This window comes from Artibeus jamaicensis, unplaced genomic scaffold (genome assembly GCF_021234435.1).
Source record: "Artibeus jamaicensis isolate MK-2021 breed Jamaican fruit bat unplaced genomic scaffold, CSHL_Jam_final scaffold_1019, whole genome shotgun sequence".
NCBI classification, from domain to species: domain Eukaryota; kingdom Metazoa; phylum Chordata; class Mammalia; order Chiroptera; family Phyllostomidae; genus Artibeus; species Artibeus jamaicensis.
Window position 1 is genome coordinate 35856333 of NW_026522025.1, and position 27788 is coordinate 35884120.

General features: G+C 36.8%; 1 protein-coding gene across 14 annotated transcripts in view; it reads right to left on the bottom strand.

Moving 5' to 3' along the window:
• The window catches only part of ZNF644 (zinc finger protein 644), a 105404-nt gene extending 78064 nt beyond the window's left edge, over positions 1-27340 (bottom strand). For 2 of the 14 annotated variants that reach the window (XM_053655421.1, XM_053655417.1), the window contains exon 1: positions 27025-27340. The gene's annotated coding sequence lies outside the window, so the exon portion shown is untranslated. The other 12 variants (XM_053655412.1, XM_053655411.1, XM_053655420.1 and 9 more) reach the window with 12 other exon arrangements.
• Positions 27341-27788: the final 448 nt, after the last annotated feature.

The window sequence follows — 27788 nt, forward strand, 5'->3', positions numbered from 1 at the left end:
CTTGGGTTGCAGGCCAGTTCCCAGCAGGGGATACACAAGAGGCAACCATACATTGATATTTCTCTCCTTCTCTTCTTCCCTTCCCCTCTAAATATAAATAAATAAAATCTTTTTAAAAAGAAGCATCAAAAAAATTAGAAATAAACTTAACCAAGGAGGCAAAAGACTTGTACACAAAAAAAGCTATAAAACATTACTAAAATAAATCAAAGAAGGTACAAACAGGTAGAGAGACTTCTCACATTCATTTCAACATTGCTAAAATGTCCATACTACCCAAAGTGATCTAAAATACCATGTAATGCCTATCAAAATCTGCACATCAAAGGAAACAACCAACAGAGAGGAAAAAGGCAATCTATAGCAAGGGAAGATAATTTTTACAATATATGATAAGGGGAGACTTCCACCAAGATGGAGCCGTAGGTGGAAATACTGTGCCTTCTTGCACAACCAAGTTTAAAGACAACGAAGTTTTAGTAACAAAAAACGCAGCCACAACACATAATATTGAACTATACGGAAGTCCGACAACAACAAATATTTCAGCCAGACCTGTAAGAGGGTGGAGCCAGCAGCGGAGCAGAGTCGGGCAGGAAAGATTCCTCAACCCGGGCAGCCTTAGGTGGATCCCAGGTGTGGGGTAGCAACAGGCGGACCCAGTGAGGGTGCAAGGTGGCAGGCTGACCCAGGTCACACATTCGTGCACAGATAAACCAGCGAAGGAGTGAGCAGTGAGACAGACCCCTCCACAAACCTCAGTGGCAGGAAGCAGCAGCAGGGGACCGCCATTGCTCTTCTTTGACACCGCCCCCACATACAGCGTCACAAACCAGCGACCTGCATGGACCTGCCCTGGTGAACACCTAAGGCTCTGCTCCTCATAACATGGCTCAAGAACTCAAAGCCCCAGAGCCAGTAACTCTTAAGCAACCAAGAAATAGCCAAACTTTCAGATGCACAGTTTAAAACACTGGTCATCAGGATGCTCACAGAACTGGTTGATTTTAGCCACAAATTAGAGGAACAAATGAAGGCTAAACTAATTGAAATGAAGGGAATTGCACAGGAAACCAATAGTAATGGAAAGGAAACTGGGACTCAAATCAATGGAGTGGACCAGAAGAAAGCAAATAATGGCCAAACAGAAAAGAGTCAAGAAGCAAGAATTCAAAAAAAATGAGGAGAGTCTTAGGAACCTCCAGGACATCTTTAAACACTCCAACATCCAAATTATAGGGGTACCAGAAGGGGGAGAGGAACAGCCACGAGTGGAAAACTTATTTGAACAAATTATAAAGGAGAACTTCCCCAATCTGGCAAAGGAAATAGACTTCCAGGAAATCCAGGAAGCTCAGAGAGTCCCAAAGAAGTTGAACCCAAGAAGGAAAACACAAAGGCACATCATAATTACATTAGCCAAGATTCAAATGAAGGAGAGAATTCTAGAAGCAGCGAGAGATAAGGGGACAGTCACCTACAAAGGACTTCCCATCAGACTGTCAGCTGATTTCTCAAAAGAGACCTTATAGGCAAGAAGGGCCTGGAAAGAAGTATCCCAAGTCATGAAATCCAAAGACCTACAACCCAGATTGCTCCATCCAGCAAAGCTTTCATTTAGAATGGAAGGACAGATAAAGTGCTTCTCAGATAAGATCAAATTGAAGGAGTTCATCATCACTAAGCTCTTATTATATGAAATGTTAAAGGGACTTATCTAAGAAAAAGAAGATAAAAAAGATGAACACTGAAAGGACAGCAAACTCACAGTTATGAAGAACCACACCTAAAACAAAAACAAACTAAGAGGACAGCTAGATCAGGAGCAGAACCATAAAAATGGAGATCACATGGAAGGTTAGCAACAGAGGAGTGGGAGGAGGAGAAGGGGGGAGAAGGTACAGAAAATAAGTAGCATAGATGGTAGGTAGAAAATAGACAGGGGGGAGGGCAAGAATAGTAGGGGAAATATAGAATTTAAAGAACTTGAGACACGTGGTTATAAACTAAAGGGGAGGAATGGTGGGGGAGGGGTTTGCAGGGTGGAGGGGAATGAAGGGGAGGAATAGAACAACTGTAATGGCATAATCAATAAAATATATATAAATATATATATGATAAGGGGTTAATACCCAAAATATTTAAGAAACATCTAAAACCAACATTAAAGAAACAAAAAACCCTCAAAAAACAGGTAAAGTATTCAACCAGACAAATATCCAAAAGAGGTATACAAATATTCAACAAATACATGAAAAGATCTTCAACCTTCTGAATCATGACAGAAGTGCAAATCAAAAATCACAATGATATCATTTCACATCCAATAGGATGGCCACAATCCAAAAAACAGAAAATCAGAAGTGTTTACGAGGGTCCAGAGCCTGGAACTTTTCTGCATTGTTGGTGGGAACTTAAACTTTGCAGCCATCATTAAAATCAGTATGGCAGTTCCCCCCAAAATTAAAAATAGAATCACCATATGATCCAGCAATCCTAGTTCTCAATACACATACATCCGAAAGAATTCAAAGTAGGATCTCAGAGATATTTACACACCTGAGCTCACTGCAGCATTATTTACAATAGCCAAGAGGTGGAAGCAACTTCAATGTCCATTGACAGGTAAATTTAGAATGCAGAAAATGTGGTATGTATATATATATATATATTCAATGGAATATTATGCAGCCTTTGAAAAGAAGGAAATCTACCCATGCCAGGGCTCAGTTGGTTGGAACGTCATCCTTCATACTAAAAGGTTCAATTACTGGTCAGTGCACATACCTAGGTTGTGGGTCCAATCTCTGGTCGGGGTTTGGGCACATACAGAAGGCAACCAATTGATGTTTCTCTCTTCCTACCTGTCTCTCTCTCCCCCTTCTTCTCTTTCTAAAATCAATACACATATCCTTGGTGAGGATTAAAAAAAATATATAAACCTTGGGGACATTATATGAAGTAAAATAACCAATCACAAAAGAACAAACACTGTATGAATCCAATGACATAAAGTATCTAAAGTACTTTAGTTGAAATTAGAGGAAAAATAAACTAGAAAAATGGCTGCCAAGAATTGGAGGTAGGAGAAAACAAAATTAGTGTTTAACAGTTATAAAGTTTCAGTTTTGCAACATAAAAAGTTGTAAAGACCTGTTGCACAACAATGCAAACATACTTATTATCACTATACTGTATACTTAAAAATAAGGTGGTGAATTTAATGTTATGTGTTTTACCACAGGTTTAAAAATAATTATCGAGGAAAAAAATAAATACAAGGGTCAAAATTGAGTAATAGGCATTGACTTTGCGCCCTACCTGAAAAGCCTCAGAAACAAGACATGTGTATGAAATGACAGTTTTCAGATATTAGAGAGGTATACCATTGATGGTGAACCCTAAAATAAGGGAAACAAATGAGGCCAGCCCTCCAAAATCCCAACTTACTTTCTAATAGAGAAAGTACCAACCCTCATCTGGGGAAAGGATACTCAGGCAGTCTGTGGTTTCCTTAAGACTGAGATGGAAGTCCAAAGAAGCCAAGACAGCTAAAAATTACAGGAAAGAGAACTGGAGAAAAGACAATAACAGAGAGCAAGAATATTCTTCAGTATCCAGTTGCATGGTTAGAACAAGCCTGTATGAAAAAAACTACTTTTTTGGTAGCCAAAAAAAGAGCCACCAAAAAAGATGAGAGGAATTACTGCCCTAGCCTCACAAGAAGCCAGAAATAATGCCTATTTCCTTCAGACAAAGTAGAAAACTTAATTCAAGCAGCAATGACTACTGTAACCCTACATTAAATGTGGTTTGAAATAAAGAACCAAAATGAGAATGTGTCTCAGGAAGAAAAAATTAAAAAGTGGCACAAGAAGACTTTTGGGGGTGGTAAATATTTTGGGAGTGGTTTGTGGTGATAGCTTCCTGTGTGTATACATAACTTAATACTTATCATACTGTGCACTTTAAATATGTGTAACGAACTACATGTCAATTACATCTCAACAAATCTACTTTTAAAAGCTCATTTATGCCCTGGCTGGTGTAGCTCAGTGGATTGAGCGTGGGCCTGCGAACCACATAATCGCGCTTCGATTCCCAGTCAGGGCACATGCCTGGGTTGAAGGCTGGTTCCCTGCAGGCCAGTTCCCAGCAGGGGACGCACGAAAGACAACCATACATTGATGTTCTCTCCCTCTCTCCTTCCCCTCTAAAGATAAATAAATAAAATCTAAAAAAAAAAAGCTGATTTAAAAGCTCATTACAACAATACAACCCAATTACTAAGTGGGCAGATTTGAAGGAGCACTTCACCAAAAATACATGAATGACTAGTAAGTACTTTAAAATACACTTACTACCATTTATCATTAGGGAGGTACAAATTAGCCCCAAAGAGCTATCACAACTATAAGAATGGCTAAAATTAATATGATAAACCACACCAAGTGTGTTGAGACACATATAAAACTCTCATAAACTCATATAGGAAGAAAAATAATAAAAACACTTTGGAAAAAATGTCATGATTTCTTAAAATGTTAAACACACATCTACTACATGTATTTACCTAGAGAAATGGAAGCATATATTAATACAAAGACTTAACACACAAATGCTCATCCTTAATAGCCAAAAGCTGAGGGAAAAAATGTCTAATATGTTAATCTTTTTATTTTATCTTTACAATGGAATAAGGACTGAACTGATGATACATGCAACATGGGTGAATTAAAAAAACTTATGCTGAGTAAAACATGTAAACAGAAAGATTACATGCTGCATAAAAGGTCAATTAATAAATAAGAAAAGGACTTCAAAGGAGCACAAAGAAACTTTTGAGGATAAAGGGCATGTTCATTATCTTGACTGTGGTGACATTATGGGTGTGTGTATACAAAGGTCAAATCTGTTCAAACTATATACACTCTACAATGTGTAATTTATTTTATATAAACTATACTTCAGTAAATCTGTTTTCTAAAATCACAATGTAAAAATAAACTTGAAGAAAAAATAAAATCAAATCTCAAACTAAGGAAGTTAGAATGCCAATAATGAATATGAAAGAACATTGTCATTTATAACCAAAAGAATAAAGATACAAATGAATCACTGTTTAACACCTGTAACTGGTACTATGTTATCCTGTAACTGGTAATTCTATGTATGAACAATGCTTCCAAAATCCCATCAGACATATCCTGTGAAACAAGTATAACTAGAGTCATCTGGATACTGAACAGATTGATGTATTTAATTTACACTTGCCTGAGCTCCTATTCTCAAATACAATTACTACTGACACATACTGCCTAGCTGACTCAGACTTACTTGTTCAAATGGTTGTTTTTAATTACCATGTTTTAAAGTAATTTGTTACACAGCAGTAACTGATATAGCAACTCTACCTTAGAGATACCATATTAAATTATTCTTATGCTTAGAAGAATTATTTTAGGTTAACTATTGATCTAGGTCTCAACTTCTTAAGGGAAAAAAGAAACACAAAAGTCTCCTTGTTCTTTTATTAGCAGTGACTCTACAAGCCATTTTGTCATAGTTTGTCAATCTTAGAGATATAGAAACTGAGAAAAATCATTTTTACAAGTTAACAGTCAGCTGTAATTGTTTGTAAAATTTTATTTCTGTACAGCTTTGCTGACTTCAACCGTACAATGAAATTTTTCAGGATACTCCAAATCTATAAAAGCTGTTACAGAGCAATCTCCTATCTTGCCTAATATTCCTTTTCCTATTTGTTACTGGAACTCTGGTTATCCTTTTAAGAAAACACTCTTACACAACTATCAAAGTGGTGCCCTGAACAGGTGACACCCAGGCTGATTAGAGGAGTACCTGGTACTCCTAGCCACTGTAATTTATTCGTGGATGGGAATATGGCTTAAAGTGGGGCATTTGGAATCTTTCTCAGCGTGTTTTCAAGCACTGGGAAAGGTACACTCTTCACGGGAAATAACAGCTATGAGAATGACATAGGTCAGAGCAGCCAGCAGCCATTTTTGCTACCTTAAGGAGATAACGTACTTAGGAATGAGGCCACCATAGAGAAAAATCCAAGCCAAGAGATATAGATATTATCATAATGACATTATATGCACTTGTTGACCCAAACACTCCTGAAATAATTGACTAGCAGAAGTGTGTAACATCTATCAACCCTTTCTCCCACTGAGACCTACTAGAGGAGCTAAACCAAATATTAAAAATCATCAATTTGAAGACATTAAGGAGCTAATATAATAAAGAATGACAAGGCCCAGCGCCAAGACAAGATGAAAACCTAAAGATACAAACCCAGCACTCAGGGATGTTTTTGCCTTGGGGTTTTTGCCAATCCAGATGAGGCAGCTAAGAAACTGATTGTTATTTCTCATATCGTTGCATAGCTAGGGAGACCAAAAGGGGAGTGCAAGGTTCAGAAATGGTGGAAACCATACTAAATGCTGCCCATTATTTGTGTTGAGATCCCAAAGGACAACTCTAGGGAGTCAGAAGTAAACCATCTTTCCATGTACAACAGCCCTACCCAAACACATTCAGATGGCCAAATAAAAAAATCTCAATCCTTAAAATTTCATTAAGGCTACCCCATTCTGCTGGAAACCCCGTATGTAACATAAACGGAGAAAAACTATTACTGCAAAAAAAAAAAGTATCACCATAGGCTCAGAGTTTAGGCCTGGAAAAGCAGCTGGAAATTTAAATGGAGGTAGCACAGCAGTGAAAGACAGAGGAGTGAAAAAAAATTTCTCAGTATAAACTTTGCCTTGCAAATCACTGGATGACTGATAAACTATGTATGCATGAAGAAGAACTAAAGGAGTTGAAAGGGGAAAAGTTGGCAAACGCCAGCCAGAGAAAAAGCTACACTTGAAAAATAGAGCTGTACTGAGTTTGATGCTTCTTCAACAGGGTGCATTCAACTGTGCAGTTTGGGCAGCAGGAAGCTGAAGCCCTACAAGGCTGAAGTGTCAGAGAACCCAAGCACAACAGAACAGTTGGTAATTAGAAGAATCCCCAGAAGCATGAAAATCACAGGGAAAGATTCAAATTCTGACTAAAACTTCACCCAATAATTCTCAAAGAAACATTAGCAACTCAGAGCCACCAGAACATAATCACAATATCCAGTTTTCAAACAAAAGTTATATGATATCCAAAAAACAAAGAAACCAAAAACCCCACGAAACAGGAAAATCTAATCCATACTCAGGGGAAAAAAAGGTAATGGATATTGATTCTGAGTACCTTGGATGCTGGAGTTAGCATATAAGGAATTCAAAGCAGCTATTTTAAGTATGTTATTAAAATTTAAAATATATATTCAAAGTATTGATAGAAACTTTATATATAAAAGGAAAAGCTGAAAAATAAAATAACTAAGGTAAAAAAAATTCACGAGAAGAGTGTGATAACAGATGGCAGAAGAAAGAATTGGTAAGCTTTGAAATAAGGCAATAATACTATCTGAACCAAAAAACAAAGTGAAGGGACTGGAGAAAATTTAAGAATTTCAGAGACCAGTAGGTCTATCTCAGGTGGTCTAACACAGATACAACCCATTCAACATAGATAGAAGGAGAAAAGAGTGAAAAAGGTACAAAAATACTTTTTGTTGAAGAAATAGCCAAAACATCTCAACTCTGGTAGAGAATATTAACTTATAGTTCCAAGAATGTTAACTAACCCAAGCAGGATAACCACAAAAAAGCACTTCTATATGCCCATCACATTCAAGTTGCTAAAGGCCAAAGAGAAAACCTTCAGAACAGTCAGAGAAAAATGAATGGTTCTATATGGGAAATGACAATACAAGTAATGGCTGACTCATCATCAGAAAACAAGTGGAGATATTGGAGCATCATCTCTATCTGGTGATACTACCCTTAAAAAATGAAAGTGAAAAAAAAAAAAAAGGATATTTTCAGATAAACAAAAATTATACTTGTGGCAGCAGACAAAAACAGTGTTAAAAAAGGTAGGGGAAGGTAAGAAGTAATTAAAATAAAAATACTTTATCTAAAAAATGGCAAGAAAGGTGAGGAAAAAATACAAAATCAGAATAAATAGAAAGCACATTAAGATCATATATTTAATCCCCAATTCATCTCAGTAACTATATGAAGTCTAAACAAACTTTGTTATAATTGAAAGGCAAGGAAGTATTAGATGGGACTGAAAGTAAAACCATATGGTATATACACAATATACAAAACAGCTCTAAAACATAAAGGTACAGAAAATTTTCAATAAAAGTTTGGGTGAAAAAAGGAACCACAAACCCTAGCTATAAGAGGGCTGGTGTAGCTATATTATTACTGATCAAGGTAGACTTCAAAACAAAAAGCATTACCAAAGATAATGAAAACAATAATGATAAAAGATTCAACTCTTCTGAAACATGAAACAATTGTAAATTTGTGTGCCCCAATATCACAGATTCATTGACATATATAGCAAAAATGGACAGCAACACAAGACAGACAAATCCATAACAGCAGAAAAATTCTAAAGATCTCTCTAATTAAACCAACAGGCAGAAATTTAGGAGATGTTTAACACCTGCATTTGTTATGGCCTAAATGTTCCAATCAAAAGACACAGGGTAGCTGCTGAATGGACAAGAAAACAAGACCCAAATATATGCTATCTTCAGGAGACCCACTTCAGAAGAAAAGATCATACAGACTAAAAGTAAAGGGATAAAATTCTTTTACTCTGTCAAAGACACTGTTAAAAGGATTAAAAAATGAAAGATTTGAAAAAAATTTGCAACTGTATATATATATATATATATATATATATATATATATATATATATATATATATATAAAAGGCTCATATCTAAAGTATTTTTTCAAAACCTTAAAACTCAACAGTAAGACATCAGCAAAAATATCAAAATAAGGACATTTGAAAATTGCTTCCTCTAAAAGAACACTGGCAAAAATATCCAGTCAACTTTTCCAAACTCTAAAATTATTCAAAGGCTTGCAGCAATCTGGGGAGAGCTTACCCAAGAAAGACAGTGAAATCTTGGTAAGAGCAGCAAACTTTGTGGCATTTTATTTTTTTATCCCATTCCCATCCTCCAACTCCAGTTCCACAGCAGTGTAGAAAGCCAACATTCCGACTTCCTGCCCACTGCACTGGGTGGCTTCCTGCCGAGTTCCCAACTGTCACTCTTTTTCACTGCCTGCTGCAGTCATCTTGTTTTTCATGCATGCTCCAACCTTGGGAAGCACGTGTCCCAGTTGGCTCTGCCCTACTGTCCCAGCTTCCCCACCTGGCTGAAGTTGACCTTTAGGACATAAATGAGCAGGTCTACAAACTGGCCAGGAAGTGCTTAACTCTCTCACAGATGGGTGTGATTCTTAGAGACTCACGTGGTATTTCGTAAGTATGTGAACAGGAAATACAATCTCAAGAATTCTTAAGTCCAAAGGACTTGCTCCTGATCTTCCAGAGGATCTCTAGCAATTTAATTTAAAAAGCTGTTGCTGATCAAAGCATCTTGAGAGGAATAGAAAGGATAAGGATAGGTAATTCCCTTTGATTTGATAGAGAGCTGTATTCACCAGTTTGGGCTCCATATAAGACCAAAAGTGTCTCCCCGCCCCCAAATGGAAACATGAGTCATCCACAGCTTCTGCCATGGTTGCATAAAATGTCTATGCACTCAAGCAAGTAAATCATTGTTTAACTAGGGGTAAAAAAGCCAACACTCTACAACAGCACTGTGAAAACCAGCAGACTGGCAACCACTTGAGGTGTGGGACCTCTTTCACTACCCCATTCCCCAAGGTCTGTCATTATTTGACAAATGTAGTTCTGTCACAGAAGCCCCTACACACAGACCTATATTAATTTGACCTGACTCAGAACTTAACCAGTGCAAAAAGTCTTTTTCCTAAAGGTGTTTGTCAAAAACAATCAGAGAAGCCCTGGCTGGTGTGGCTCAGTGGATTGAGCACAGGCCTGGGAACCAGGGGGTTGCCAATTCAATTCCAGTTAGGGCCCATGCCTGGGTTGTGGGCCAGATCACCAGCAGCGGGGGGCCTGTGAGAGGCAACCACACACTGATGTTTCTCTCCCTTTCTCCCTCTTCCCCTCTGTCTAAAAAAATCTTCAAAAAAAAAAAAAAGCAATCAGAGGACATTGTTACTATTACAGCTGACTGAGGCAGTGAATAACAATTGAGGCAAACAATTAAACTGGTCAAAAAAACTTTTAAAGCAAAACTGAAGTCTTAGAAAAGCTCCAATATTGAGGCCTGTCCAGAAAACATCCAGCCATTGATTATAATGAGAACAGCTTATGCAACATTGATGAAACCTGGCAACCAAGGAGTAGACTGGAATGCACATGTGTGAACAATGACACTTCACCATACTAGTCAGTGGGGGCAGTAGATGCCACTAATGACACTGAGTGAGCACGTGTACTGTGTGGCCATGGCATTCAAAATGACTCAGCCAGTAGAGCAATGAATCTGCATCAAATTTTGCATTAAGCTTGAACATTCCTCCATGGAAACTACTTGGATAATTGAGAAGGCCACAGCTATGGGCAACTGGTGATTGGCAGCTTCATCACAACCATGTGCCCACTCATGCATCACAACTCGTGCAGTTTTTTTTGGCAAAACATCAAATCACCCAGGCGACCCAGCCCCTCTGAGGCCCAGATTTGGCGCCCCAAGACCTCTGGCTTTCCCCAATACTAAAATCACCTTTGAAAGAGAAGAAATTTCAGATGATCAATGAAGATTCAACAAAATAGGACGACGCAGCTCACGGTGACTAGGAGAACTGTATGAGGTCCCAAGGTGCTTACTGTGAAGGGAACTGAGGCTTCATTATCTTATGTCCAATGCTTCTTCTATCTTCTATCTTCTTCAATAAATGCCTCTATTTTTCATATTACATGGCTGAATATCTTCTGGACAGACCTCATATATGCAACACTCCACTTCACAGATGATCCTTTCTTCTCAAGTGCACATTTTCCAGCACAGACCATATATTAGGCCATAAAACAAGCCTAAATAAATTTGAAAGAAATTAAATCAAACAAAATATGTTCTACAAAAATGAAATTAGACTAGAAATAAATAAGAAGGAAATCTGGAAAATTAACAAATATGTGGAAATTATATAAACCCAACCCCTAAATAACCAACAGGTCAAAGAAAAAACCCCACATAAAATTATAAAATATGGCCCTGGCTGGTGTGGTTCAGTGGCTTGAGTGCTGGCCTGTGAACCGAAGGGTCATCAGTTCAATTCCCAGTCAGGGCACATGCCTGGGTTGCCGGCAATGTCCCCTGTTGGGGGCGCACACGAGGAAACCGTACACTGACAACTGTCCCTCTTTCTCTCTCCCTTCCCCTCGCTTTAAAAATAAATAAATACTTTAAAATATGTTGAGATGAACACAAAAATACAATACACCAAAACTTATGGGATGAAATGAAAGCAATGTTTAAAGGGAAATTTAGTTATATATGCCTACATTAAAAGTCAAATCAGTAACCTAAACTTCTACCTAAAGAAACCAGAAAAAGAGCAAACTACACCCAAAGCAGAGAAACGAATAAAATAAGGACTATAGCATAAATTAAACAAAAACAACTTTTAAAAAAAATAATAGAGAAAAATCAATGATACTAAGTTGGGTATTTGACAATAGCAACAAAATTGACAAACCTTCAGCCAGGCTCACCATGAAAAAAAGGGAATAGTTAAAAACAGGAATGAACAGGAGGTCCTACTGATTTTATAAATTGTAAGTGGCAAAAGATAACCTGAAAGAAATAAATTTCCAGAAAAAAAAGTACTGAATCTGATCAAGACGACACAGAAAGTATGAATATACCTATCACAATTAGAGATTGAGGGAGTAATGAAAAAACTTCCCATAAGGTAACACAGGATGAGATGGCTTCTCTGGTGAAATGTACCTTTAAACCAAGGACTTAAAGAATTCATGCCAAACTTTCCCAAACTCTTCCAAAAAACAGAAAAAGGGGAAACATTCCCTAACTCATTTTGAGACCGTTACCTTATAACAAAACTACATAAAGACATTACAGGAAACTACAGATAAATATCCCGTATGTACGGTCAAAGAAATTCTTCACAGAAATTCTATTAATGTGTTTGTTTCTAAAGACATACCATCTAAATCCCTTTGTCCTCTCCTAATCTGATTACTCTTCAGACCCGCTTGCACAGCCAACCTCCTTGCATCTATCTCCCTTTATCATCAACCTAAATTGCCACTTCTCTCCTGTACTGGATCCTCTTTACTATTTACCCCAACATTTCATACTCTGGTTTCTCTTCAGATCACATAAATCTTTCACCTTTTACTGGAACCCATGTTCCAGGAACATGGAACCCATGTCTTCTAGCAACTTCCTGCAATACAGTGCATTTTAGCCTACTCCTTTCAGGATTTTGAAGATACTATTTCACTATCGATTACCTACCAATGTTAGTGACCCTTGGTCTTTTTCACACACTCCACACTCAAGCTTTTAGAATCTTTCCCTATTTCTGGTGTCCGAAATTTCACCATCATGTACTTGAAGCATTCTGTGAGCCCTTTTAAGGTGGAAATTCAAGGTATTGGTTCCATTATTCTTAAATGACTTCATTTATTCATTTTCCTCCTACTCTATACTTAATTTTCACATATTGACCTTACCAAATGTGACGTTTACTTACATCTTTTTGTCCTACTTTATGGAAGATCTTCTCAATTTTATCTTCCAACCTTCCACCATGAAATTAACTCTAAATTTATAACTCTTGTATCGTTTCATACTCTCTATTTCTAATCCTACTATTTCCTGTCCTAAATGTCCAATACCTCACTGTTTTCTGATTGGCTTTTAGAGCATCCTTTCCTTGTTTCAAAGACATAATTATCCCCTTACTTCCAAAGATATCAGTAACTTTAAGAAAGTTTTCTTTCTAAACTGTTTCTATTTCCTTCTTCTCTTTCTTATAGAAGTTATCCTCAAATGTTTGATGATCTTCAATCTCATATTTTAAAATGAAACTCTTAAAATTTCCACAATAGGTGTCACTGTAGAATGATCAGTCTGGGCCATTTCCCTGGTGGATCCCCATTTGTTGTTCTCTCTTGGTCTTTTTTCCTGATTGTTTACTGTAACAGGATGAATTTTCCAATTTCATATTGTGGGATTAGAAGCCTGACATCCAGTATCCTCATAACTAGTAATGGAAAAGAGGCCAGATTGATTTGCAGTTCAACATGTGGATTTCTACTCAATTCTCTCAGTATTTCAGTGTGAGACCCTTAAAGCCAAGTTGTGCCCAGTGCTGTCAAAAGCACAGATCCTCTTTGCATCAGGAAAGAAGCTTGAGGAGACCCCTTTCCTGGCACCATGTGTTGCTTACTTATTACAGACTATTCAGACAATTCTTTCAGGGTATCTGCAGCAACCAATACCTGAAGCACCCCAAGACTATATATATTATATATATACATATACATATACATATATATACACACATATACATATATATATATACACACACACACCCAATTCTAGGCCTTCTCCCACAAATAATTCTTCTTATATATAGTTATTTATATATAACTTTGCTTTTTAGCTCTTAAAATTTTACTTCTGTGGTCAACTTTTCAGTTTTCTTTGCCATTGACACCCTGTGCCTATTTTTTAAAATTCCAGTAGCAATTTGATGGCAAAAAAAAAAAAAAAGTTAAATGGCATTTAATCCACCATATTTAAATGAATATTCATTCACCTATCAAGCTTTGATGCATCATGTCCTCATTGCTGTTCATTTCTAAATAGTATGAAATTTAAGCTCAAGATCTAGCAGACAGAGTTTTAATGTTAAGATTCATTGTGGATTCAGTTAGACTCACTTTAGCTTTAACATCATTTTCCTATACTGTAGTCAAAAATATTGGCTTACCCTGGCTGGTATAGCTCAGTGGACTGAGTGCGGGCCTGTGAACCGGACCATCGCGGTTCGATTCCCAGCAGGGGACTCACGAAAGGCAACCATACATTTATAGTTCTCTCCTTCCCTTCCTTTCTAAAGATAAATAAAATCTTAAAAAAAATATTGGCTTACACGATTTCTCAAACTTAAAGTTACAAATTCTCACTGAAGCCCAAGGCACAATTTCAAAAGAATTCACAGGACTCTGAAAAGAACGTGTATTCTCTATTGGAAACAAAGTCTGACGTATGTCTATTAAATAAAGCATATTGCTACTCTAATACTCAGTCATAATTTTTAGTTTCTTAAATTATCCTAAAAGACTGGTTTTATCAATTTCTCTAAAGAAACTCTACTTCATATGTTATAATGCTACTTATTTGTTTGCGTTTATCGAGTAAAAGTTCAAGCTGGGCCCTGACTCAACATAGCTCAGCTAGCTGAGCACTGTCTGGCAAACTAAAAGGTCACCAGTTCAATTCCCAGTCAGGGCACATGCCTGGGTTGTGAGCCCAATCCCCATTTGGGAGTGTGTGCAAGACGCAACCGAGTGATGTTTGTCTCCTTCTCCTTCCCCCACCTCTATAAATAAATAAATAAATAAATAGCCTTAGAGAAAATCAGTCATAGCTTAAAAAAATTTTTCAAGCTGGATCCTGTTCAGTAGCCGTAATTTTTTTATTTAAAAAATTTTTTTCAACTCTAAACTTTTGCCCTAGAAAGGTTTCAGCTTTTGCTTGATGTCAGTGAAACTTGCAAGCTGTAGTAGTATTTTTGCCACTCTTTTATTTTCAATGTTTGTGTCATTTTGATTTAGGTAAAATTCATTAAACCACACAGTAAGAATTTTTAATCCAATTTGACCAGGGGAGCAAGAAAATCAATTCCAGTTAAATTAAGCAAAACCTACTGAAAAAACTACCAGGTAGTCAAATGACAGGAAAGTTAGTGAATAGAACCTGGAAAAAAAAGATGAAACTATAGGTTAGGCAAACCACACCACACTAAAAGACATCTACTTAGAATAGCATTTGTATTACTGTTAATGTCGAATTAACAGTAATACAAGTGTAATACAAGAGTAACAGAGGTGAATGCTCCATTAAGACATTCACTCATATAGCACAAGAATATTGGTTACACCACAGCTACTAAAGTTATCTCCATCTTCACCTCTCTCCTGTGCAAGCTCTTTTGGCAGGATCAATGTACATGAAAGTCAATTTGGTTTCCTAGTCCCCATCCCCTTCAAATCCCTCCCTCTCCTCATGCATGTAGTGATTTTTCATTATTTTAGCTTGTAGAGCAGAGACCCAAGGCAGCATACACAGGAGGGGATCCATCTGTTTCCAGGAAGTGTGCAGCACAAATATGTATAAACAGGATACTATTTAAGAAACAGGTTCAGGGCAAGGCTTTCAGGTAAGCTTCCTATCACCACACCACTAGTTAATGAGGATAATCAGAGAGCAGTAGATAGTTGTGCAGTCATCCCTTCTCACCCATACTATGTATACAAAATTCCAAATTTCAGAGATGTGGATGAAATCTGTTTTCCAAGTGACAACATGGGACAACTTACTCTCTTTTGCTTTAGCTAATTTGCTTCAACAGGTAACTTGGATAAAGACAAATGCACCTATTTTACCATGTTGCCAGAAACTTCACTAACTTCTTTATAAAACTGAAGCCTATTAACTGTGAGAATAGTTAAAATGTAAACTTGTCATAAAATAAAACTGACATACTATCTTACAATTCTAAGACTCTATTATAAAAGATTCTTTAAATTATATTACTTCTGTAATTTTTTCATATTTTCCTAATACTTCTATTTTTTATAACTACTCATAAGGAATACTATACATTCAATTTAAGAATTTTTAAAACCCCACTTAAAAAAAAATCTTACACAGCCCCGGCTGGTGTGGCTCCGTGAATTGAGTGAAGGCCTGCGAACCAGAGGATTGCAGTTCACTTCCCAGTCAGGGCACATGCCTGGGTTGCAGGCCAGTTCCCAGCGGGGGACACATGAGAGGCAACCATAGATTGATGTTTCTCTCCCTCTCTCCTTCCCTTCCCCTCTAAAGATAAATAAATAAAATCTTTAAAAAATCTTACATAATAAATGTTAAAAAAATATGACTGCCCGTAAGAAACTGTATATTTGTGATTTTTCCTCCCTATAAAAGCTGTTTTCAATAACTCCTAAATTTTAAAACAAGTAACTATTTTAAAACACATTTAAATATTGGTAGTACAGATTACTAATTTTTATTACCTCCCATTTTTCCGACTCTTACACCAATTGGAATGTCTCTAAAACCATGGCTAAAATATACCATTATAACTCAAAATATTGCATTACTGTTACAAGCTCTTCTTACTATTCATCTCAAATACCTTTTTTTAAATTCAAACTACTAGAAATTCAGAAAACACCACTATGTCCTGACTTTCTTGGGTTTTACTTAGTTTTCAAATCAAACTTAAAATAACTCATCAAGTTTTTTTAAAGAACAGTTGCAGCCCTGGCCAGGTGGCTCATTTGGTTGGAGCATTGTCCTGTACAACAGAAGATTGCAGGTTTGATCCCTGGTCAGGGCACACACCTAGGTCACACGTTCAATTCCTAGTTGGGGCACATAACGGTAAGCAACCAATTGATGTTTCTCTCTCTCCCCTTTTCTCCCTCTCAAATTGACTTTTTTAAGCCTTAAAAATAAATAATTTACTTGCAAACTGTGTCCAAGTAAATTTATTTTCAATAACCAAAGATAAACTGTTCCATTCTTATTTAATTTTGCACTACACACTTAAGAGGCATACATTTCACCTTCTTTATTTTAGAACTACCATCCTACTCTTAACATAACCCCAAAATAATAACCTTAATTGGCCTTTCTCACTTCAATCTTCTCTCCGATCTTGTTATATCTGGCTGCTAATTTTCTCATTTTTCTTGAATTTCTGTTCAATGACCTTTAGTAGAACTCCTTATTTATAATTTCTAATCCAAACTCCTTTAGATTCCTCCAGCTTAGGCCACAATCTTATAAACCTTATTTTCATTAAATTTATTTAAAATAGACTCTACTGCAAACAAAGAAAATGCCTGCATTTCACAATTCTCAACGTGCCCTCCCACTAGCTGATATTCCCTTCCCTCTTACCAATCTAGACAGATCACTTCTTCAAAATATAAGTAAAATACTACTTTTGCTAAGGAGCTTTATTAATTCAGTCTTACTATATACCATGTATATTTACATCAGCTCAGTGTTTTAAATGTTTTCTGTTGAGTGCTCATCTTAGATCATGAGATCTTTGAAGCAGGAACCATATCCTTTGCTGTGTTTATCTGCATTTTTACCGTAGTAAATGAATTTGTATAACTAATTTCTCTAACTTGCAAAAGTTAGAGAAAATACAACCAGATAAACAAAGTTTTTCTGAAGACAAAAAAATAAATCAAATCTCCCAAAACTAAACTCAAATATATCACTCATTTGTGTCAAAACAACACAAAAACATAGAACATACCCTTAAGTGTATTTTTCTACATAAAGCCAGCTGTTAAAGCTATTAATAGCATTCTTATAGGTTTAATTTTTGAAATCCCATCCCCAAAAAGGTATTTAAAGTCTTAATATATTATAAACAAACATATTTTCCAATGTCTAACCAATTTTGCTTTAGCCTTCTATACTTGTCAAATACAAAACCTATATAAGAAAAGCTGAGATGAGGTTTTATTTCTTCAAGATGACTATTAAAGTTCTTGGAGCAAGAATATATTAAGAAACTTACTACAAATTCAAAAAGTACAAAACTTCTTTATATATTTGCATTCATAATCCAAATGTTAATGGAAGTATTTTCATATCCATTTCCACACAATAAATCTATTCTTCAAAGTTAGGCATACTGGAATAGAGATACATATATTAATTGTTATGTGCTTTTAATAACATATTTCAGAAAAAAAATCCTTCTCCCAAAAGTACTTATTTTTACACTAACATAAAGCTTCCACTCCTCAGTAATTATGAAAAACAATGCTGTAACCATTATTTCCATTTGAAAAATAAATCTGATTCAAGCACTAGAAATAAAAATCATGATCAATAATTCCATTTCAGTTTGCATTTTATATAGTGTCCTTCATGGACATTAGCCTTTTATGCAACTATCGTTAAGGTACGTTCTAGTTCTTTACTCATAAGAAATGTCAAAGTCTTTCTGGTTGAGGGCGGATACTTACCTGTAAACATACATACATCACTTTATTCCTACTCCTACAATCACAGTCAGAAATACTCAAATACCTTATTAAGTAACCTGAAATGCCTGAAAGTTAACTTACATAATGCCTAGAAGCTACTATTAAAGAGGTTCCAAAAGACATCTATATAAGGAGGCAATCCAAGACCTCCTCTACTTGCTTCTTGGCTATATGCCTAGAGAATACTGTAATAAAAGCAAGCCAAATGTATTATCTGTGTAAGCAATTTAGTCTCTACATTCTAAACAAATTTTCTAGTATACAGCTAACCTCTAAAGGGTTACTGTTCATGAAAACTAAGAAACATCTCTCTAGTCTTAACATAAACCGCATTGGAAAAAAAAAAAGGGCGACAGTACCAACCACCTATCACCTGATTCATATCCAAATTCACGCCATGAGAAATAAGGACAGAAGAGACAAATTAGAATCAATTCTCATTACCCTGGAAAAAGAGGACAAAATATGCCATAAGCAAGTTCAAAAATAAGCCAAACTTATTTATAATAGAGGTCAGGATAGTGGTTCTTTTTCTAAAGGGGAATTAATAGAAGGGGGCACAGGGCACCTTTTCTGTGTAGAAAATGTTACATTATCGGAATGGGAACAGAAGGTACCTGGGTATTTATATGTCAAATTTCATTGAGTTGTACTCATAAAATTTGTGCACTTTTCTGTATGTAAATTGTATCTAAATAAAACATTAAAAAACAAGTTCCCAGTAATGGTCAAATCTAAAAACTTTATCTCAAATCTCATCTCCATCAATATTCCCTTAAAAGCAACTTTCTTTTTAGAAAATCCACAAGGCTTTTTTAGTATTATTCCAGAATTTTTATTTTGTACTTATTAATTCACAAATATGAATTCAATATTCATTCAAGTGTTCATGGACAGGACATGAATTAGGCACCCTCCAACATTTCTCACTCACACACACACACACACACACACACACACACACACACACACCACCTCCATACAAACCAAATTCCCTAAACTAGATTCAAGTCACTCTATTATCTAGTTTCAAATTGTATCTCTCACTTAAATTCCCACCATTTTATACCAGTGTTCTTCTCCAGCATATTCTTTCCTCAGCTATACTTTATCTAATTTTTAATCCTTTCTCCATTCCTGTATAGAATGTTCTATATTTGCACTGTTCAATACAGTGTATGACTATTAAGCACTTGAAGTCTAGCACTTGAGTTGAGGTGTGCCTTAAGAAACACACACTGGACCCTGGCAGGTGTGGCTCAGGTGGTTGGGTGTCGTCCTGCAAAGCGAAGGGGTTGCCAGTTCAAGTCCTGGTCAGGGCACACGCCTGAGTTGCAGGTCCAGTCCCTGGATGGGGCGCGTGCGATAGGCAGCCGATAGATGTTTTTCTCTCACATCGATGTTTCTCTCCCTCTCTTTCTCCCCCCCTTCCCCTCTCTCTAAAAAGAAATAAATAAAATCTTTTTTAAAAACACACATACACTGGATTCTGAAGACATGGTATAGGACAAAAAGAAAGTAAAATATCTCAAATCATGTTAACATATTGAAATGTTTTAAATACACTGAGTTAAGTGAAATACATTCATAGAATTACTTTTACCTATTTATCTTTTAATGTAGATACAGAAAAATTTAAACCACATTTGTGACATATCTCTTTGGGCAATGCTGACCTATCCATCTATTTATAAATGCCCCACAAATTATCTTTTAGTATATGTCATCCACCCAATGAGAGTATAAAAATTCAGTATTAAACTTCCTTTCATACAGTTGATTAAATTAAGAATTACTAATAATAACTAAACAGGATTTAAGTGCCTATTTAACTTTAATATAACTTTTGAAAGATTTTTGATAAGAAAGCTTAGGGCATTTCAAAGTGTAAAAATACAAGAAAAGTTCTGTTTTCATATAGGCTATAAATTGAAAATGTCATCTACATTTATATATATCAAATTTGAGTTAAATGTCCAACCAGAAAGGACAGATAGTATTATTAAACCAGTAGCAGTTCTAATCCCAGAGTATTAGTTCTGATAAAGCTAGATTATTTTTCATCTTAGTCACCCAGTTAAAAAAAAAAAGACAGTTTGCATTTTAACCAATATCACTGTACCAACATCCAGCAGCCAAGACAAAGAGCCTTTATATGGTGGTATGAATAAACAATGTGGGCAGTAAGACACCACTTGAAATGATGATAGGCAAAAAAAAAAAGTATATTAAGTTTTTAAGTAAGAGATAAAACTTATAAATTATAGTTAGGTTAAAATAGCAATTTTCAAATGGTGTGTCACAGAAGGCACACTGGAACATTCCACAAGCGGCACACTGGTGTGCCACAAGAATTTTTAAAACATGTGACACCTGACTATTTAGTAAGGAGCACTGACCTCTTTTTCCCTTAGATTAAGTCAAATAAAAAATATGGTATTAGCCAATCCAACAATAGCTGAACAGTGTAAATGAATCAAAGTTATACCCATTTTTGTCAGATCAGCAAAAACCGTATTTTTTTGGTGTGCTACAGAATTTTAGAAATTAGTTTATGTGTGCCATGAGATGAAAAAGGTTGAAAATCCCTGGACTAAAGGATATACAGAAAAGGATGGGAAAGTAGAACAAAAATCTCGTATGCAGAATCAAGATACACCTAGATTTAAACTCAGCTACTCTATTATTTATCATCTTTGGGACCTGAGTCTGAGTGAGTTTGTTTTCATGTAAAATGGGAATATACATACATCACAGTATTACAGGGAGGAACACACTAGATGCTTAATTAATGTCAGTTTTATCTCCTTTTCCTTTAATACTAATGATTATATGATGGTGATAAGATTAAAATTAGAGTAAAATTTTCCCCTTCATTTTCCAAACTGCTGAAAATAAGTAAATATGAAACCAGTGTTTCATATTCACATCCACCATGTGAACTTAAAATTACTTTTACTACTGCCTTTTATAATTTTTAAAAAGCAACTTAAAATTTGTGTTGGTAGCGGGGAAGGCAGACAATATAAGAAAATTAAGGAGGAAATAAATCTAAGACCATACCAGCACAGATATATTCAAAATAAAGAAAAGCATGGAGAGGAAAATGGCAAAAGGAAATGCTGTTTGAGAAAATTCCTGATTCAAACTAAGCATGAAAAAACAGTATTTCTCTCCCCAATCTAGCTACTATTGAAGGTACTTCTCACTCTCATCCATATGTACGTTACATATACATACACAGAGCCACACACCCTTTTCTATCTACTAATGGTCACCATCATCCTCATGTTCAAAGATTTAAAGGATGAAGAAATTTAGGATGTTGTAACAAAGATAAACTGACACACTGGTTGGGAAATAACTTCACTAAAATGTACTCATTCCCCAGCGCATTTAATCATCAGCTGATGGTCATAAAAGGGAATGTGTTCCTAAAATACTGAATTGCTAAAACTGGAGAAGGCAGTGTGATACCTACCTCTGACTTCCTCTATAACAACCTTGCCTTTGTAGACAGGACTCTAAAAATGAAACATTGGCAAAAGTATACAAATTCAAATCACTTGCGGGTGAAAACTGCAAGTTACTGTAGAAAAAATAATTAAACAACAATAATAACTATTACTCTAAAAGATGACATTTACTCAGCATTCATTTTGTACCAGAAAGCTAAGGACTTTACACGAATTATATACATTGTATTATCATTAAATCCACTTGCTTAGTGCTCACTCACACAGCTAGATTTTTAGCCCCACCAATTTTACTTCAAGGCTTCTACTTTTAAACCTTATTTCATCCTGTTTATTTATTTATACATACCTAATTATAAATGCAACTATAATTTTCTGTGTGTATAGCCACACATATGTATGTTTGTGAGTCTATGTGTATAATACTGGTAAGTGACAAGTAAGCAACAGGCAATTCCTACTTTGGCAAGGTTTTATCCACATACACAAATCATTCAACAATTGGGAATCAACCCTCTCCAATAAATGGTGTTTTATAAGTACCAGTTATATTTGACATCTGCCTCAAGAAACTGATGAAAAAAGTATGCATTGAGCTTTTGAGTAAAAAACTCCATGAAAGGATAAAAATGTTAATCTTTTAAAAATCTGATAAATAATTGATAAAATACAGATAATTATGTTTTATAGACTATGAATTACTTTAATCCTAACACTTTATTAGCTTTTAAAAAAATTTTAAATTACCTGTTTGGCTCATAACATTTAAGTTTCCAGACTCTGTACAAGAAACTTAGAAGCTGTTTTTTCAACTTCAATACATAGGCAAAGGCAATACCTAAAATCTGTATTTATCTCTGCAACCAAATTCAACTGCACCACAATCTCAGTTTAACAGACTTAAATTTCAAGAAACAAATCACATCTGTACTTTTCACAAAGTTACTTACAAGATCATAGTTCCTAGAATCCCAAATGAAATGGGAAAGCTACATACAGCTTGTAGAGAGAGGAGTAGAAAAAAATTAGTCGAGGGAGAGTGTAAAGGAAGTCTCTTAGAGACAATAACCTTAATCCAAACTCACTCCCCCCCCCCATTCAAGAGAAGTGTGCACTGCTGCTGCTTCTGCCCTGACATGAAGTCCTCTGCTTTTCTCCTCCTGGAAAGTTACTCACAGGACTTTTGTTTTTCTTGCTAACATCTCTCAATTACCAAAGGATGTCCTAACTTTAAAAGAAAAGCATACCAACTCTCCATAATCATGTAAGAGTTCCCAGTAAATTCAAAGAGGACAATAACTCCATAGTTCAACTTTGGCAGATCGAAGAAAAAAATTAAACATGAGAGCAACTGAGGCCCTTGAAACAAAAAACAATTTTTCATGGAGACTCCATTTCCCTGAAGAAAGACTATTTGTTGAATTTGGTGTTCCACCTTCTGAGTCTCAAGTGATCTTTACGGATTTTTTTTTTTTTAAAGATGGGAAGAAAGAGAAATACTTTAGCCAACCAGCAGGGTGAGCCAGTGTTAGAATCAGTTTGATTATTCTCCATTCTCTCAAAATTCAACTGTATAAATGGTTCATACCATTAAAAGCAGCATTCCCCTCTAATAAACCTGAATTAAAAGACACTACTTCTAGAACTGCTTCAGTCAGTGATACATCTCATTAACTTTGTGCAGTATTTACAGATTCTCTACATACAAAACACTATACCAGGTTAATAAATAAATGTAAAAACATTAGAGCTCATTTGAATATCCAAAATATTATAGTAGCCATCTTTTATTCTGTTTTATTTTATAGGTCTATTAATTTTTTAAAAAATTAATAACACTTTTTAAAAGGACTCCTAAAATTAGTGTTCTATTTAAAAAATTAGAGCTACATAATTCAACATATCAATTTCTACATTTGGTGAACTACAGCTGCTTTAAGATCTGCCTGCAAAGCAGTTATGAGAAAAGTATTCCTACAAGACCAAGACCCAGCCTTTTCCTTTGGAATCACAACCTGAGTCTAAATAGTAACTTGAAACACTAATAGTGTATTTAGGATGAGAGAAAAGATGAACCTGATTTTTTCTGAAAACTAGTTTCTCTAAATTGCAGGTAACCCCCATCACCTTTAGTGGCTGTCTTTCAGTCATTCTTTTCTCCCCCTGCTACCCAACACTCTCAATTCAAGCACAACAAAACTCTCCCTTGTATAACGTGAATGACAAGTTAAACATGCAAAATATGTTAAGGTTTGCAGGTGATGAACTCACTTTATAATTACAAATAATCTGGCAGTATTCCCAATTATCACGAGACTAACATGTAATTAAATCCACTCACATGGGGTTAAAAAATTTTTTTAAATAGCTTATCCACTTTCTTAGAAAAGTCAGTAATTTAAATGTACCACCTTAAATGACCATAGAAGTTTAAAACTGAAAGACAACTGTTTTTGTTTAATGTGATACCCAAAGTTAGGTAACTCTGGTGTCCCACCATAAATGATTTCACTACTTGTTGAATTTCCTAACAGATCTTACAGATCCACCACTTCATAGCAGTAATTAGTCTTAAGTTGTTTTTTTTTAACTAAGGCCAAAGTGGCATGTCCATTTACGCAAGTAAAATGCTATTACAAAACACAAGGCACTAGCACCACTGTTTTCAGCATCTAATTTCTTATGGAATAACTGGTAGTAATGATAGCTACTTCAAACTTCTCAAAAAAACTTTATCAATCTACGTGTTTGCTTTTTAAGTTCAGTGGCATGCATCCAGGATGGTTATGAATGCAATCCAACACAAAATCGTAAATTTACTTAAAATATTATGAGATAGTTTTGTATTACATGTCACAATGTATTTAATGTGTGGCCCAAGACAACTTTTCTTCCTGTGTGGCCCAGAGACACCAAAAGGTTGGACACCCCTGCAAAATACCTGAAATGTCTGTTATCTGGTATCTGAATTTGTTTCACTGAAAATCACTTTAAAAACTAAGTCATCTCATGTAATACAAGTTTTTAACTTAGTCTCACATAAGTTTTCATTAATATAATGGTATCTAATTAACAGGTATTTTCAAACACACTCCCTTGTTTTATTTTTTAACTATTATTAGTTCCTGTCACCTTCTCATCCCAGCAACATACCCAAAGAAAAGAGCAATGGGAAAGAAGTTGAGAGGCAATTTTCCATTATGCCACTAAAAGTTATCTCTGACCCTTAATATGGCATATAAGAGAAGACTAATTGTTCTGAGATTCCTTCTACTCTAAACTGTATGATTCAGTAATACATTTTGCCAACATTGGCAAAAATTAATATAATTCCTATTCATTAATACAAGATTGTTCTGTTACAAGAAAAGCTAACGGAGAAAATCTAGAAGGGAGGGAAAAGGAAAATAAAAGTTTCAGGTAAAACTGAAAAGTCTGCATTTTGATTTGTACAGAGATCTCAAGTTAGTGACTACAATGTGTTTGAGTACCCTTTCAATCATTTTTAATTTGTTAATGTGACCTGGCCAAAACAAAAGATTAGCTGTTTTCAAATTTTGTACTTCAAATATTAGTTAATACCAATATACAAAGTACAGTGTAGCCATAATTGCAGTATAACTTTAAATCATGTTAAAAATTCTGAAACTTAAATTACACTGCCATAACAGCAATATACACATATCATTTTATTAATATTAGTCAAGCATTCATGTTTCACCTATAAAATACTTCTAAATTATTTCTTTATAAAAACTAATTTTCTCTTACCAAACCTACCAAGGAATATTGTAGCCATCAAGCTCCCTGGATACTTACACACAGCACTGAAGGCAAACTGCCAGATTCCTTTCTTTGAGCAATATGAGTTGTTTCTTTCTTTTTGAAATGTTTTCCTTCTTGTTGAACAACAATAATAAAAAAAGTAAACTACGGCAGCGAGGCAATATTCTATTAAAGCAAACCTAATCAATCATCCAGATGCAACAAGCCTGGCATTAGTCAGGACTGGCCAGAACAGACGGTGTTTTGGTATTTCTGTTGAAATTATTAATTTGTATGTAAAAGAGGGCCATCATTTAGGCCCCCTACTGTGTTTATTCCTTCTTGAGTACTTCTTAATGATCATATAAAATTTTAAGTCTAAACATAAAAAGTTTTGTAACAACTAAATTTATGGCAATATTACTTAAAACAGTTCAAGAAAAGTTTTCCACTAATGTTGCTAAACCATGGATGGATCCCAACACGCGAGTCGTCTGCGGAAGTCTCGTAACAAGAAACCTTTAGCTCCACCACCTAAGTTTCCAATCACTGAGAAGGAAGGGTCTGGGACAACTCATCTTCAGGTTCACGGGAGAAGTGGAGCACACCTGCTTTCCTCTGGCAGAGATTAAGCTCCCAGGGACACAAAGGCCAGGGAATCAGACCTGGAGAAGCAAAAAGCTTTAGCTGGAAACCCACCAAACCCCTGGCAACCCAAACACTTTGAGCGATTTACCTCTTGCTGTTACTTCCCGGGCACCTAGCGGCATAAGATCTTGCAGAATGGGGGGAGAAGAGGACTAAGCGGTCCTGGTCCCACGTTAGGGAAGGATGTGTACGGTTAATGCCAGAGCTGGCGCTTCTGATCAAGCCCTAGCAGCCCGCAGAGAGGGGCTGCTACTGCTCTCGGACTGCCCCGTTACTTCAGTACGTTGCAATGGCGACCGCCAGGCTTCCCAAGCCGCCAGGGCCCAGGCCAGATCTCGGCCCCTTCCCCCTACTGCTCACTGGCTGCTCGGCTTCATGTGACTAAACAAAACCCCCAAGTCTAGTGCCCAGCTCAGCCCCTTTGTGTCCGCTACCGGATCCTCCGACGCCGCCGTTGAAAGGTCCTCCCACCACTGCCTTCGCCGAGTCCCGCCCCGAGGCGGCGGCCTCCGCTCACCTCAGGCTCCGCCGCCCCCCGCGGCCGCTGCGGCCGCCGCCTCCCCGAACCCGGGTCCCGGACTCCTTGTGTAGCACCAACTCCGCCTCCTCCGCTGCAGCCGCCATCTTAGCCTGTGCGGCAAAATGCGTCCTTTTGGATGGTTGGGACCCAGCCTAGGGCGTAGCTCCCCGGGACCAAGCGCCAAAGGCCGCGTCCCCCAACTTCTAACGCCACCCTCAGTCCCGCCGCCGCCACAGCCCAAAGGCCCAAAACCCACTCTGGTCCCAGCGAACCCGACCAAATAACCCTGAAACTCACAGTTTGGTGCCGTGTGCGTCAAACCGGGGCGACGTTGGGAGCGCGCGGCGTCCCCGCGTCACACGCCGCTCTATACGCTACTCGGCTCCAACGGCCCCCCCTCCGCTCCCCGCTTTTCGCCTCCGGCCCCGGTTCCCACGGCGCAGGCGCGCGGCTTTCCCGCCTCTACCGAGCTGCGGGCGGCGGGGGTGGCCAGCGAAAAGCTCGTGGGCAGCTTCAAGGTGGAGGAGCGTCAGGGCCAATTAGAGAAACAGGGCAGCAGAAACAGTGGACCTCTGTTCTCGGGTGCCAGAAGGCAAACAAGGTCACCTCCCCCAGCGCTGACCTAATCACTCTCAAGGAGGTTCCCGCCCCAAAGTAGGCACGCTCCAAATATGGTGGTGCCCAAACTCTGCAAGACCCAAATACTTAGGCAAGCCTAGGCCCTTTAAGGTGGAACAGACCAATATTTGATTTCCACAATTACTAACGTGCCAAGATTCCTTTTCCTTTCCTACTGTTGAGGAAAACAGCTGAAGAACTCAAGTTTGCCAGTTACAAGTGTAGAGTAAACGCTGAGGAAAGTTTTTGAATCCGAAGGAGACCAAATTTGAGAGATGATGGCCATGGAAAGCATCAAATGTGGCATCCCAATTAGCAGAACAGCCTACCCTAAAAGGTGCCCTGGGTTTGGTCCAATTGGTTTTGTGACGACACTTTCTCCCGGCATTACTGTAGGTCCCATGAGTCTCCAAATTAAAGTTATATAAGAAGCACCTGAGATT